General features: G+C 47.1%; 1 protein-coding gene across 1 annotated transcript in view; it reads right to left on the bottom strand.

The window, feature by feature from the left end:
* Window positions 1–13,397, bottom strand: part of sema5ba (sema domain, seven thrombospondin repeats (type 1 and type 1-like), transmembrane domain (TM) and short cytoplasmic domain, (semaphorin) 5Ba) — a 101,491-nt gene that overhangs the window by 71,689 nt on the left and 16,405 nt on the right. The window contains exon 2 of the mRNA XM_083681862.1: window positions 7,167–7,246. The gene's annotated coding sequence lies outside the window, so the exon portion shown is untranslated. The remainder of the gene's footprint in view (window positions 1–7,166; window positions 7,247–13,397) is intronic.

A 13,397-nucleotide genomic window follows, 5' to 3' on the forward strand; every position in this document is an offset into this window, starting at 1 on the left:
CATTCACAATGGGTTTTTTTCGGATTTCAAATTGTCTTTGAATTTGCCGAAGAACTTTGAACTGAGGTAGTTCGTAGTTCCTCATAAGATGCCCCTTGCAGAGTTGTATCAACTGAACGATTCAATGACAGAACAACGGCTGGGAAACAGCCTTCAGGCCGCTTTTATCTGATCTTGTGATCTTGGTCCCCTCAGCTCACCACTTATACAGCAGTAAAGGGCATGAGGTTCATGTCATCACTCTCTGTGACACACACACATGCATGCACGCATGCCCCCACATACGCACGCGCACACACGCACACGCACATGCACATAGCCATGTTATGGGGGTGGTGGGGAGGATGGAAGTTGGTAGACCACAATCATCTGAAAATGATCATTATCCCTTTTCTACTGAGAGCTGTCAAAACATCTGTTGTTGGCTGAGAGAGAAGAAGAAGAGGAAGGATTCCCCTGCAGTCTAATGACAAAACATAGGTTGTCTTGTTACCTCGCATAAGTGTTGTTATCATGCTGTTCCACATCCAGATTGTGGCACATCGAGGCACATCGTGAATGGATAAACAGGTATTTTATACTGTCAAAAATAGAGTTAGGAATTGTCCACCCACAATTAGAAGTACGGGATGATTAAACTTAAATATAGAAAGCATTATTACATTTGCTCCAATCCTCACACAGCTGTGTGATCAGCATAATGAGACAGAGGAAGTGAGTTCCACCATTTAGAACGTTCAGTATAGTCAAGAGAGTAGGGAGCATCATCAAGGCAAACAAACGATCAAGCATCACTGTTGCCCGCGCAAGGCACAACAACAATAATTAAATTCATTGTGATATAATTAGATAAAACAAAAAAACCCATCCTGCTCCCCGTTTTAATTGCTCTGCGGTCTCACGACACGATTCCGCGTTACGGCGTCTCGATGCATGACCCAGACGCGGTGCCAGGAAATTTGGTAGATGAAATGAGAACAACAACTATGATTACTGCCTCCATTGTTACAACCCCAGCACACAGCAGCACACCACACACATTTGGGGATTCAGAAGCCTAACACTCTCTCTCCCTGCAAACTTCAGGGGACTCTGTCATGTTTGTAATTGTAACATAATAGGCAACACATTTTTGTTCAATTTAAAATGCAGCCAAATGATTCGATTCTTTGTTGTTATATTACTTTGTTGTCTTCCTTTGTTAGTCACAAGTGAAACAAACTGTTTCATCAAGCCGTAGTTGAAAGTACCACTACAATACAAAGAGATTTCATCAGAGATGTGTTTACAGATTGTTTTGAAGTAGTACAAGACAAAAAAAAATAGTTTTACCGTTAAAAGAGACAAATCGATGAGAGAAAATATCAATCACCAACAGCAAAAAGTAGAGAATGGTCACATGACCAAAAGAATGGAAGAACAACACTGTCCTAATTACAGCTGGATCCCCTCAGTGGGACATGGCTATACATTCTCATTGCTCTTTGAAGCCATTGTTCGATTTGGCCTTTCAATGTTAGTCGACTTCAACATTACCACAGAGCACAACTAATAAACCCTCACTGAAGTCAATGCTGGGAGACTCAAAAGACCAGAGACTCTGAAAACACACAGAGAGCTCCTCAGCACCTAGACACTTCCGCCCAAATGTGCAAAAGGACTGGTGTACAATGCGTCAAACTTGGCCTTAATTAAGCCAATAGATAGGCCGTCGAAAACGGACGGCAAATCGCGATTGGCTTTACCTCACATCAATCATCTCCCACAGCACTTCACCCCAGTGCTTGCACACCACACGTTTCTGATTCGGACCTATGCCTCGCAGCCATGTGATTCGCTGAAATCAAAGAATAACACATACTTTACTCAGCAAGTTCTCTCCTACTAAGGCCAGGTTTCCAGGTTTCCAGTCGTTGTTATTCCAGGCTAATATGCATTGTGCGCAATAGCCTGGGGACGAGGTTACTCAGCCTCTAATCCAGGTAATTAATGTGTGAGGATGCCGTCTTCCTACAGATGAGGGGTCGTTCCGTTCCATGCATTACAATGAGCCTGTCCTCCGATTTCTACCTCCACCAGCCTCCCCTGGTATATACAGTTGGTTCATATCATAGTTTCCACAATGTGACAAGACTTTGAGGGCATTTCACATATATCAAGAGGACACGTCTCCTCAACGACTTGGTTCCACATTATTGTCTCTTCATATTCATTTGGTAGGGAAACAACACTGAATATAATACAGTTTGAAATCACCCAACAAGATGTTTTGATCAAATATGGATTAGATCATTGCATAATGGCCCTTGAAGAAATGAAATGTATTTACTGTGATACAAAGTCACCCTCAGAAGTGAACAAAGCATGGTAGTGCAAGATTGCCTGTTTCTGAAGTCAGTAGGGAGCCCCCAAACTACATTAGACATCTCTGTGCACCCCCAGAGAGAGGAGGGAAGCGAAGCGACATCTAAGATCATCCTCCTGCATCTTTCAGGAGCCTCCGTCCTCCATCTCCCACTTCACAGGAAAGATACATATTGTTCCATACAGTGCTACTCAGGGGAAGCTGGTGGAGGTAGAAATATGAGGACGGGCTCATTGTAATGCATAGAATTATTAAGAATTAATTTTAACCCCTCTGTGCTTTGGGTCTCCTGTAAACATTTATCTGGGTCATGAATCAGTCCCCAATATGACCTCCAAAACATGGTCCTCTTTTTGTCTAAGCATATTCATTGCCTGTCACCCAGAACAATAGATGGTCGGCACCAAGGACAAAGTCGATTAAAACTGTGTGTTCTGCTCTGAATAAGTTAGTTTAATAAAAGCCTCAATATTTGACTGCCCAAAATTCTTGAACGTCTCTTCTCATTTTTCTGGACCCCAACAGAATGGAGTGAGGAATGGCATGAAACATGTGTGTTTGATACCATTCCTCATTCCATTCCATGCATTACAATGAGCCCGTCCTCCAATTTCTACCTCCACCAGCCTCCTCTGGTCCTCCTACTGTATGACAACCGCAGCATCAGAAAAACATTTAGTATACAGTAAGTCCACCTGACATGAAGGACCCTCAAGTCATCTTCAAAATGCTTTTGTGACTGTCATCGTTATTCCCTTTTCAGAGTTTCTAGGCATTAATATGTTCTTTTGATCCGAATATTCTCCAAAAAAGGGCTTCAATAAAGGTACATTACAGTTTGTTTCATAAAGTATACGCGTTCGAGATGGAAAGAGATATAGGGTGACGCACTTGAAGTGGAGAAGGAACGGAACAGGTTGATTGTGTTTTGGCTAAAGAAAATCCTATTTAATTTTCAGCCTGATGGTTTTTCTCTCCCTTCTCTTTGACAGGAAGTGATTTATAATGACGGTATCTTCATTGCGTTACTTAAACTCAAACGAAAACCCTTTGTTCAGTGCTCAGTGTGGCCAAAGGAGAGACTGAACAGAGCAGGCAGCGGACCTCTGGCAGTCGTCCAGGGCGAGGCACACCTCTTCAGAGGAGTTCAGATCTATAATTAGGGAAACAACCAGCAGTGCTAATCCCTCTTGAATGATTAAACAGCAACACAGGATTATGGGAGGGAATTGACAGGTTCGGGGGGTGCCCGGTTTCCCACAATTCCCACAAACCCAAGGAAGTCTCTGATTTGCTTAAGAGGAACCACCAGACCCACAATGAAGAAATCCGTTCTTGTTGGAGTCCGAGTCCATATTAGACAGAGCCTTTAAAGACCTCCAGTCACATGACCCGTCTGGGCATCTCTGTGAATGTTCAACAGAGTTCTGTGATCAAGGGATTGGGGTCATAGTTCATATTGGCAACACTGAGCCAATCACACGCTCCCTACAAAAAGCAACCGGTAATTGCTCATCGAGCTATTCAACCACATTGGTGGGTATAGAAGAGTCATTACCATTGCATTGTATACTAATGACACTCCAGGGTGCAGTGATCTAACATCCACATGGCCGGGATGCATTTAGTGGGAGAAAAGCTGATTACATGTGGGTTCCCTATAGAACCAAGATTATAATCATTATCCAAAACACAGTTCTGTTCCTTCTCGCTCCCCTCCTCTTCCACACAATATCCAATTATCTCTCTCAGCTCTACCCTACTGGCCTCTGGTCTCTCTCTCTCTCTCTCTCTCTCTCTCTCTCTCTCTCTCTCTCTCTCACTCTCTCTCTCTCTCTCTCTCTCTCTCTCTCTCTCTCTCGTACATCCCAGTTCACACCCATTAGGAGAATAGTTTTAATATGACTCAGGTTCAGGGTTCTCATTCCGTTCCGATGCATTACACTGAGCCTGTCCTCCAATTTCTACCTCCACCAGCCTCCACTGCTTAGCTTCCCGGTTTTCATAAATATACCAACAAACACATATACACACAGGACCATACGTTTACATTCAATGCATTTCTGCCTCCATTTCCAGGAATCATCCGCAAGGAGTAAACACCAAGAGCCCCAACAATCAGCCAGTCCAACACAGAGAGTGAACAAGCTAACAAGAGAACCAAAGGGAGACATTCCAGGCAGATTTATATGTTTTCATATCCTCCCCCCATCCAATGAGCCATCACCAGAGCTCTCCTGGGCTGCGGACAGCTAATCATTAGCCAGTTAGCCACTGTTATGGCCGCTGATCCGGGAGATGATGATAAAGGACCGTAGGGCCCAGAGCTCACAGCTTAATGACCCTGAGAGCCAGGCAGGATTTACGGGCATCCAGGTTCCCAACCGTGGCCCCCCCAGACAAAAGCTTCAGCTTTTCTCATTTACTGCTGCACACAGACCCAGTTCATAAAAAAAAGAGAAAACAACGTTAGAGAGTAATGAAATCTCTCTCTCTAGTCCAGAGAAAACCTGATTCAGGATGCCTTCTCGGTGCTGTATCAGCCGTGATCTCATCTCACCCTGCCCCACTCTAAGCCCAGACTGGTTCTGGCTGTGTTTGTTACCTGCCTATTGTTGACAGTTGTAAAGGCACGTTATCCAAGCCTAAGAAACACCAACAAGACAGGTGTGTGTGGTCTTTGACAGGGACTGGCATGGTGTTGTTGTACCTCCATCAGAAGCTACAGGACTTCATGCCAGTCGGAGGGGTGCCATACTGGGTGTGCAATGACTAGGGATCCAAAGCAGACAGCGGATAGAATCAATAATTGACGAAGACAGTTGATGGTGCAAGCCACAGGCAATGTTTGAAATTCTGAGGACCGAAAAGGGAGGGATCAAACATGATCTATCCTGCAGAGATAACAACCATCTCTCAACTGAATAGAACATACAGTACAGACATCTCGCTTTCATCATTCTAAACATACACTGCTAACAGACAGACACCACAACCTCACCTCTACGACTCACATAACCTTCAGAAAACCAATGAGGTAATCAGACAAAACTCCCTCAATCATTGTAAACATACACTGCTAATAGACAGCCAGAAGACAGCTCAACCTCACCTCTATGACTCACATAACCTCAAAAACCAATGAGGTACTGTAATTTGCCAAACCTACTTTTGTTGTTTTAGGTGAGGTGATGACATCTTCACCGAAACGTTTGGCACAGGAAGTATGTCAGGGTGCCCTGCCTGTGATGAGGGTCAGCTCATCCTAGAAGACCCCCATCGGTCTCCTGTGAAAGGCTCCTCTGTGTGACCGGCCAAGGATCTGCCAATGGCCCCCTCTCTTTGTCTGGTGAATGGGCACAGCTAGGCCACGTTTTTAAGGCACACTAATGTACCATGGCTGGACCACAAAAGGGCCGTGTGGTAATTTGCCAGGGATAATGACGCGCTTTTTAATGTGGCCGGGGGGCACAACTGAGCCTTGGAGCGGGCCCATAGATGATGACCCATTCTGGCTCTACGCTCCATTCACACAGAAAGGGGCTTGTTTTCTTCCGGCTCATTGTCATCCTGAACCAAATATCAGCAAACAACAGCGGGGGAACACGGGAGGCGCTCCTGGCCTTGTGCATCCTCCAGGAGAGAGGACAATACAAACACAAACAGAGAAGAGCTTCTTCACACAGGGCCTGAGGAGAACCCTACTTCTCTGCCCCACTGACACGCTTTGGGAAACATTCGGGGGCGCAAATCGCTTCAAGACGGGCGAGTCAGAGCTATGTAAGGGAATTACAAAATGGAATGGAGGCGAGCGCCAGCCATTAGGGCTCTTAAGCAGGGAAATTGAGAAAGGGGGAGGAGGATTTAAACCGAATTGGCCTGCGCTTCCTGATAAATGGGTGAGTGAGTTTGAGAGTTGGGCCTCCGGAACCTAAGGTGATCAATGAGCTCAAATGTATATCCCAGCCTGGGCATTACTCCACTCAAAGGAGCGTCCCCTCTGGCAATGAAGAACTCAATCTGTTACCCTGTATAGACAGCCATCTCAATAAAAGTTTTTCAAGGATCTACACACTTAATATTGCATGCTCTCTGTTACGCAAAACTTCCCGTATCTTGAGAAAGGAGTGGAGATATCACCTCTGAGCTTTGATTAGCCCACGTAGAGCCAATTAGTTGTAGCCGACACTGGCGGACTCCCGCCGACAGCAAAGATGGCTTCACTTTGTGGAGTAGATAGGAGCCGCAGGCAGGAGAACTTCACCATTAACGGCAGGAATGAAGGTTTCACTCTCCTCTCTCTCTGCTCCATCAGCATGCTAGCTTTTCAAAACACTCTTCTCTCAGTCAGAATAAAGGGATTTCACATAAAAGGCTGCCTCACTTTACTACAGGGGCCGTAGAGAGGAGGGGGAGGTTACGCAGAGAGAGGGAGGGAGGCAGAGGGAGAGAGGGATGGCTTTGAGCTTCCTAAAGCACATTTGGTCTCCACTGTTTCTCAACCACTTCAGAGGTATGGTACCAGAACACTTTGTCATCCAACGTACAAACGCATACCAAACAAGATCAACTCTCTCTCCCTCTCAAAACACCAGGATCAATCAACACCAAAAAACCTCCAGCTCTACATTTAAAAAAGAAAAAGTGCAGAGGGGTAAAATACTTTTAAACTAACAGGCATTATCAGCTGTTGAGGATGAGAATTGAGGATAAAACTGCTAAAAAAGGGAGATTCATTGCTTCCTCCCAAAAAAGAACAGAATATCACAACCTCTTGAGGCTGCAAGCGAAGCGTACTCACCAGATAGGCATCACTGGAACATCTTCCTTGTGGGTGCAGGGATGGGGCTAAGAAGGCCGTCTCTCCTTTAGAAACCTTTTCTAGGAAGAGAGAGAGGAGAGAGAGAGAGAGAAAGGGGGAGGGGATGAGTCTTTCACTGGACGTTCGCCTCCTTCCTATAAGTAGTGTGGAGTGACACAAAGAGCTGCGAGCACTCTCGTAAACAAACCGCCAATTTCTCAATGGAGGGGAGAGGGCGTTCCAGGAACGGCATTTAAACCAAAGTTTCATGGGCTGGGGGGTAAACAGAGAAAGCAGAGGAACAAGGTGGCTCCACAGTTAAAATCTCACTACATCAACTCAACTGAAAGTCTTTCTTTCCATCCTCACAAGTTGAGTACAGTTACATTTTTTTTTGTAAAAAATATATATTTTACAATAGGCCTTGTGGTGATTTAGGGAGGGGAAAAAAGACCAATAGAGTGTACTTATCTTCAAGAACACAAAACTGCAAAAGTTATGCACCAGCATATTTAATCAAACGCACACGGAAACAAATTTGGGTTTTAGATCTTATCACTACAAAACAAATTAGAACAAAATCTCCTGTTTTGGTTTCTAAGGCAACCTCTGTGTGAGGCTCAGGCATGCTGTCCCTCCCATGGTGTCAATTAACATGAAATTGTTCTTTTCTCCTCCCTTCCTTTTCTCTGTCTTGAAAATAATAGAGACTGCCCAGACTACCACGGTTAAGGCTCTGCTGAACTGTGTTGACCACTAAACCCTGTAGCCCTTCTCTGCCTCAATGTTAAACAGTATGATGCTATGCCTGTGACATCATACAGTTTGGGATGATAAAGTTTTGACCTTCCACTGCATCAGGAGGGAAGAGAATCCAAATGATATACAAACTAAACTTGGGTTAGAACATTTACAATGGTTGTGTCCAGCGCTTTCTTTCTCTCTTTTTCCACTGTCATATGCTCTCCTGCTCACTCATGCTCAGCATTAGACAGCCACACACACACACACACACACACACACACACACACACAACAATAGACAGTCAAACACACACACACACACACAGCATGTCGTTAAGCAAATATAAATATTTGTTTGGTGTGGCTAGAATGCCTAAACATCCGTGTCTTGGAGGACATGATGTGGAAAGGCTACAGCCTTGTTCATATTCCCCCTCCCACCTTTGGCCTTGTCTGAGTCAACGCAGTAGTAGGACGGACACACACACACATACACGCACACGCACACACACACACACACACACACACACATACATGCACACACACACACACACACACACACGCGGCCAGCCAGGATCTCTGACTGTTCTCCTCCATCCAGACAGACAGACAGACAGACAGAGACAGACAGACACAAACCAGGGCCTCGCTCTGAATCCCGATAACTACTGTTCTCCTCCAGACAGACAGGCAGACAGACAGACAGACAGGCAGACAGACAGATGGACAAGGAGGAGGAGGAGCAGGACGAGGCATTCCACTTAAAATCCCAATTAAAATCACAGCGTGCAAAACAAGTGGTGTAAATCAGAACACCAGGGGCCCCACTTTGGTCCTAATTAGAGCCATTTCCCTGTCCCCCTGGAGGCAGAGATGTGCTACTGCGCCTTGCATGGGAACATGCAGCAGGGAGGCTCCTAGCTTAAACAGGGAATGGGAAGGAGGAGTGGGCGGGGTGTCTGTCTGTGGGGGGAGAGGGGGAGAGGGCAGGCGGGTGTGAGGTGTCTGGGGGGGGGGGGGATTAATGCCACATGAATTAAACACTTCTGTGGCTAAAATTAGCACAGTCGGGTTGGATTTACGATGAACGACCTCGTACTGTAATCTGGGTGTCCCTTTAACTCATCGGGTCTTTAAAAGTGTGGTATGAATCACACAAACACATTCCACCTAGTGTACCGTCTGGTCCTGCTGGGGGAAGGCCCTGTAGGCTTAGTTACACAACACACACAGCTGGACTCTGGTACTAAGTAAACAACATGATACAGACGTTCTATCTGTACGGATAGCAGGTGCATGCAAATTTCAAGATTGAAGACGGAATAGTTTGACAAACAACAACAACAACAAAATCTCGGAGGGTAAAAACTAAGACAGAGCTAGAAGTTTGACCTGTTCTCTGCTCAGTGAGCATGTTATCAATCAGACTGCACTGCATACCTACTGGACTCCTTGGTGCCAGAGGCAACTTGGCCCGTTAGTGCACACAGGCTCCCGAACAGATAGAGGAGGCGCAGTGAAGGACTTAATTAAGATTAGGAGTGTACAGAGAGACGGAGCTGCAGTTAGCCTGTGCCAGCTGGGCACAGGGTTTACAAGTTCTGCCTGGCCTCGGAGGATGGCCTGGAGGTCAGCCTTCTGTACGGAGGCTCAGCGAGAGAGAGAGCTGTGAGAGAGAGAGAGGGAGAGAGAGAGAGGGAGAGAGAGGGAGAGGAAGAAGAGAGCGAGTGGGCGAGAGAGAGAGGGAGAGGGAGAACGAGAGAGAGAGAGAGAGGGAGAGTGGGCGAGAGAGAACAAGAGAGAGAGAGAGAGAGAGAGAGAGAGAGAGAGAGAGAGAGAGAGAGAGGGAGAGTAATTAGGGAGTAAATAATCAGGCTTGTCCAGGAGACCGGGCTCAGGTGGTGTGAGTGACCGAAGCCGAGGGCCCCGGGGTTCACCAGAGATCCATTAACACACGGAGAGACGCTGCTTTAAAAAGGTCAACCTGACAAGAGGTAGACGTCAGGCAGCGCTTTAGCTTCCACCACCTGAAACCATGGTATCACGTTGACGACAACGACAGGGGAGTCATACATTACTGTACCCCCCCCCCTCCTCCTATTATCTCTCTCTCTTTCTCTCTCTCTCTCTCTCTCTCTCTCTCTCTCTCTCTCTCTCTCTCTTCGCCAAGAGAAGAGTGGTCGTTCCTTGTAAAGCGGGCTCCTATATCTCCGTAGCCTGCGTTGGCAGGGAGACGTCGTTCCCAGCTGCGTTTCATATGTCCCTGGCGCTCCATCAAAGAACCTTGACACCTGTGTGCTCCCCTACCTTTCCCGGAGACGTCAGTTAGACAGAGGGGAGGCTAGCGGAGGTAGAAATCGGAGGACGGGCCTCATTGTAATGCATGAAGCAGTCAAAGACAGCGGATCCATTATAAAGCTCCACCCCCCCACCTGCGTTACAAGCAGCATCAGTTAGCGAGCGCGGACAAGCCTGTGCTTGTGGACACAGAGGAGCATGATGTTCAGATCGACTGTAAACCCCCCTAGTGAATGTTTCTAGTGTGTTTCTAGTGTGTTTCTAGTGTGTGTTTCTAGTGTGTTTTTAGTGTGTGTTTCTAGTGCGTTTCTAGTGTGTTTCTAGTGTGTGTTTCTAGTGTGTTTCTAGTGTGTGTTTCTAGTGCGTGTTTCTAGTGTGTTTCTAGTGTGTGTTTCTAGTGTGTTTCTAGTGTGTGTTTCTAGTGTGTTTCTAGTGCGTGTTTCTAGTGTGTTTCTAGTGTGTGTTTCTAGTGTGTTTCTAGTGTGTTTCTAGTATGTTTTTCTCTCTACCCCAGTGTGTGTTTCTCTCAGCCCTAGTATGTGTTTCCAGTGTGTGTTTCTAATGTATGTTTCTCTCCCTCCAAATGAGTGTTTCTAGTGTGTGTCTCTCTCACCCCCAGTGTGTGTTTCCCTCACCCCCAGTGTGTGTTTCTCTCACCCCTAGTGTGTGTCTCTCTCACCCCCAGTGTGTGTTTCTCTCACCCCTAGTGTGTGTCTCTCTCACCCCCAGTGTGTGTCTCTCTCACCCCCAGTGTGTGTTTCTCTCACCCCTAGTGTGTGTCTCTCTCACCCCCAGTGTGTGTTTCTCTCACCCCCAGTGTGTGTTTCTCTCACCCCCAGTGTGTGTTTCTCTCACCCCCAGTGTGTGTTTCTCTCACCCCTAGTGTGTGTTTCTCACCCTCCACTGGAGTGCCACAGGGCTGGAGTGGCACTCTGCTCTGAGGTAATGAAATGGCAGAGCCCTTAGAGCCCCCTGAGGTATTAGCATCAGTGCTACTTAGCAACAGTTGGCAACATTGTAATGCACGGAACGGAATGAGGAACGGTATCAAACACACGTGTTAATGAGGAATGGTATCAAACATGTGCATTACAATGAGCTTGTCCTCCGATTTCTACCTCCACCAGCCTCCCCTGGGCCTGGTCTCTCACCAACTGTCACTCCAGCTCTGTCATCTCTCCCCCTATAACTGTCTCCACATGCATGTCACTGGAACTTAGCCACAATGTCAAGGCAGTTGGAAATCAGGGTGAAAAGTTCAAACAAAGCACAGACACCCAACAACATGCCCTACAGTGTAGTCTGTCTCACAAAGCCTTACTTCCAAATCACGTTATTCTCACGCCTCTGTTTGATTAGCCGATCTGGCTCAGATGGAATGCTGGCTGCGAGCGGCTGCGTGAGTTGACATTTTGATTGGCTATGAACAAAAGAACATTCCTAGCAAGCTATGTTTTTGAAAATGGGACATCGCCGAAAGGGTATTTACTTTTCTTGAAATTATAATTGGGTTGTTTGGAACAGTACGTGGGTTATCAGTGAAAACGATTGGCTGTTCCGTATTGAGCTGCCTATTGACTGGTTGGGAGTGTGGAAAGCATGTTACAGGTCTCCAACCCTTGCTACCCAATTTCTGCCTCGAATTTCCTGGCGAGGTTAACTACAGTGTAACTACACAGGTATTGTTTAGTAATGTTTGCTTATTTCTCTCAGGGCCAGTTAGTAAAGAATAATAAAGAAAAGCGTCAGCGTCGCTGCATGCCAGAAGCACCGTGATGTTTCTCCACGCTATTCATACACACTACATGCTGCTGTAGGGGGGATATGCCCAGGCAGTGGTCTGTGTGTGTGTGTGTGTGTGTGTGTGTGTGTGTGTGTGTGTGTGTGTGTGTGTGTGTGTGAGAGTTTGTGTGTGTGTTGTGTGTGTATGAGTTTGTGTGTGTGTTGTGTGTGTATGAGTTTGTGTGTGTGTGTGTGTGTGTGTGTGTGTGTCTGTGTGTGCGTGTGCATGTGCGTGTGCGTGTGTGTGTGTGTGTGTGTATGAGTGTGTGTGTATGAGTGCTTCCCAGGACCAGGTGTGTGCTGTGGGCTAAACATTTTCCCCACACAGTCTTAAGGAGCTGGGGGGACTGATTACAACAGTCTGCTAGCAGCGTAAATATGAATGGGTTGTGTAACTACAGTGTGTGTGCATGCATGCATGCGTTGTATAGCTGTAGTAGCTTGGATGGATAGAGTTTTCATAGGGCAGTAGGTAAGCAAGGGGAGGTGGATGGAAGGTTGCAGTGTGGAGGCTGCAGGGTTTCTCAGATTCTAACAGAGTCTAACAGTAATACCACATGCTGTTTCAGCAGCCATGCCAGTCCATACCAGACACACCACTTGAAGGCCTGGCTATCTGCTGGTGGAGGACAACCAATGAACACGAGATGTGGCACCTGACATTGAGCCAGGATGACCTTGAATACCTCTACTGGGTATTCCAATCCCATTTTCCAACCCCTCTCTCCCCCTAGCTCAAAATGGGTCATACACTCTCTCCACTTCAATTTGTCCATCTCTCTCCTTCACCCCCCCCCCCCACCCCCCCATTTCACCACAGAGAAATTCCTCTCTGTACTTCATTAAAACAATAGCACGGTCCTGCAACCAATGTCTCATGCCTCAGAATGGTTGTAGCTCCCAGAGAGAGCTGCGTTCCAAACGCCAAAAGGTCTTCAGTAACTGTTCCATCTTGCAGACCTCAGTCAGCCAAACACAGCTGTGATAGATACACAAACATACCAGATATGCAGGCAGGCCAATGAAAGCATTCATAATTCCCATTCTCTCCCATCTTCACAGGGGTTGTGGGATCTGAGGCATGCAAGCTCGGGGGGGGGGGGGGGGGGGGGGGGGAATGCACGGAGGGGGGCGGGGGGGGTTTGGGGGTGATGGGGGGAAGTGAGAGATAGGGTGACGGGAGATGGGAGAGACCACCTGGTGGGGGGGACATTAGACCGGAAGAACCCACCTGGAGAGGGGGGGCACTCAGCTCTGTCTTCCCCCTCGCTCGGGAGCCAGCTGGAGTGGAGCAGAGCGCGGAGCGGAGCGGCAGTAATTACGACCCCGACTGAGGGTGTAATAAGGCCCGAGCCAGCCCCCGCGAGAGTGGGCGGCGGAGAGAGAGAGGCGCAGTGCGGCATTCACT

This window comes from Argentina silus, assembly GCF_951799395.1.
Source record: "Argentina silus genome assembly, chromosome: 12".
NCBI lineage: Eukaryota > Metazoa > Chordata > Actinopteri > Argentiniformes > Argentinidae > Argentina > Argentina silus.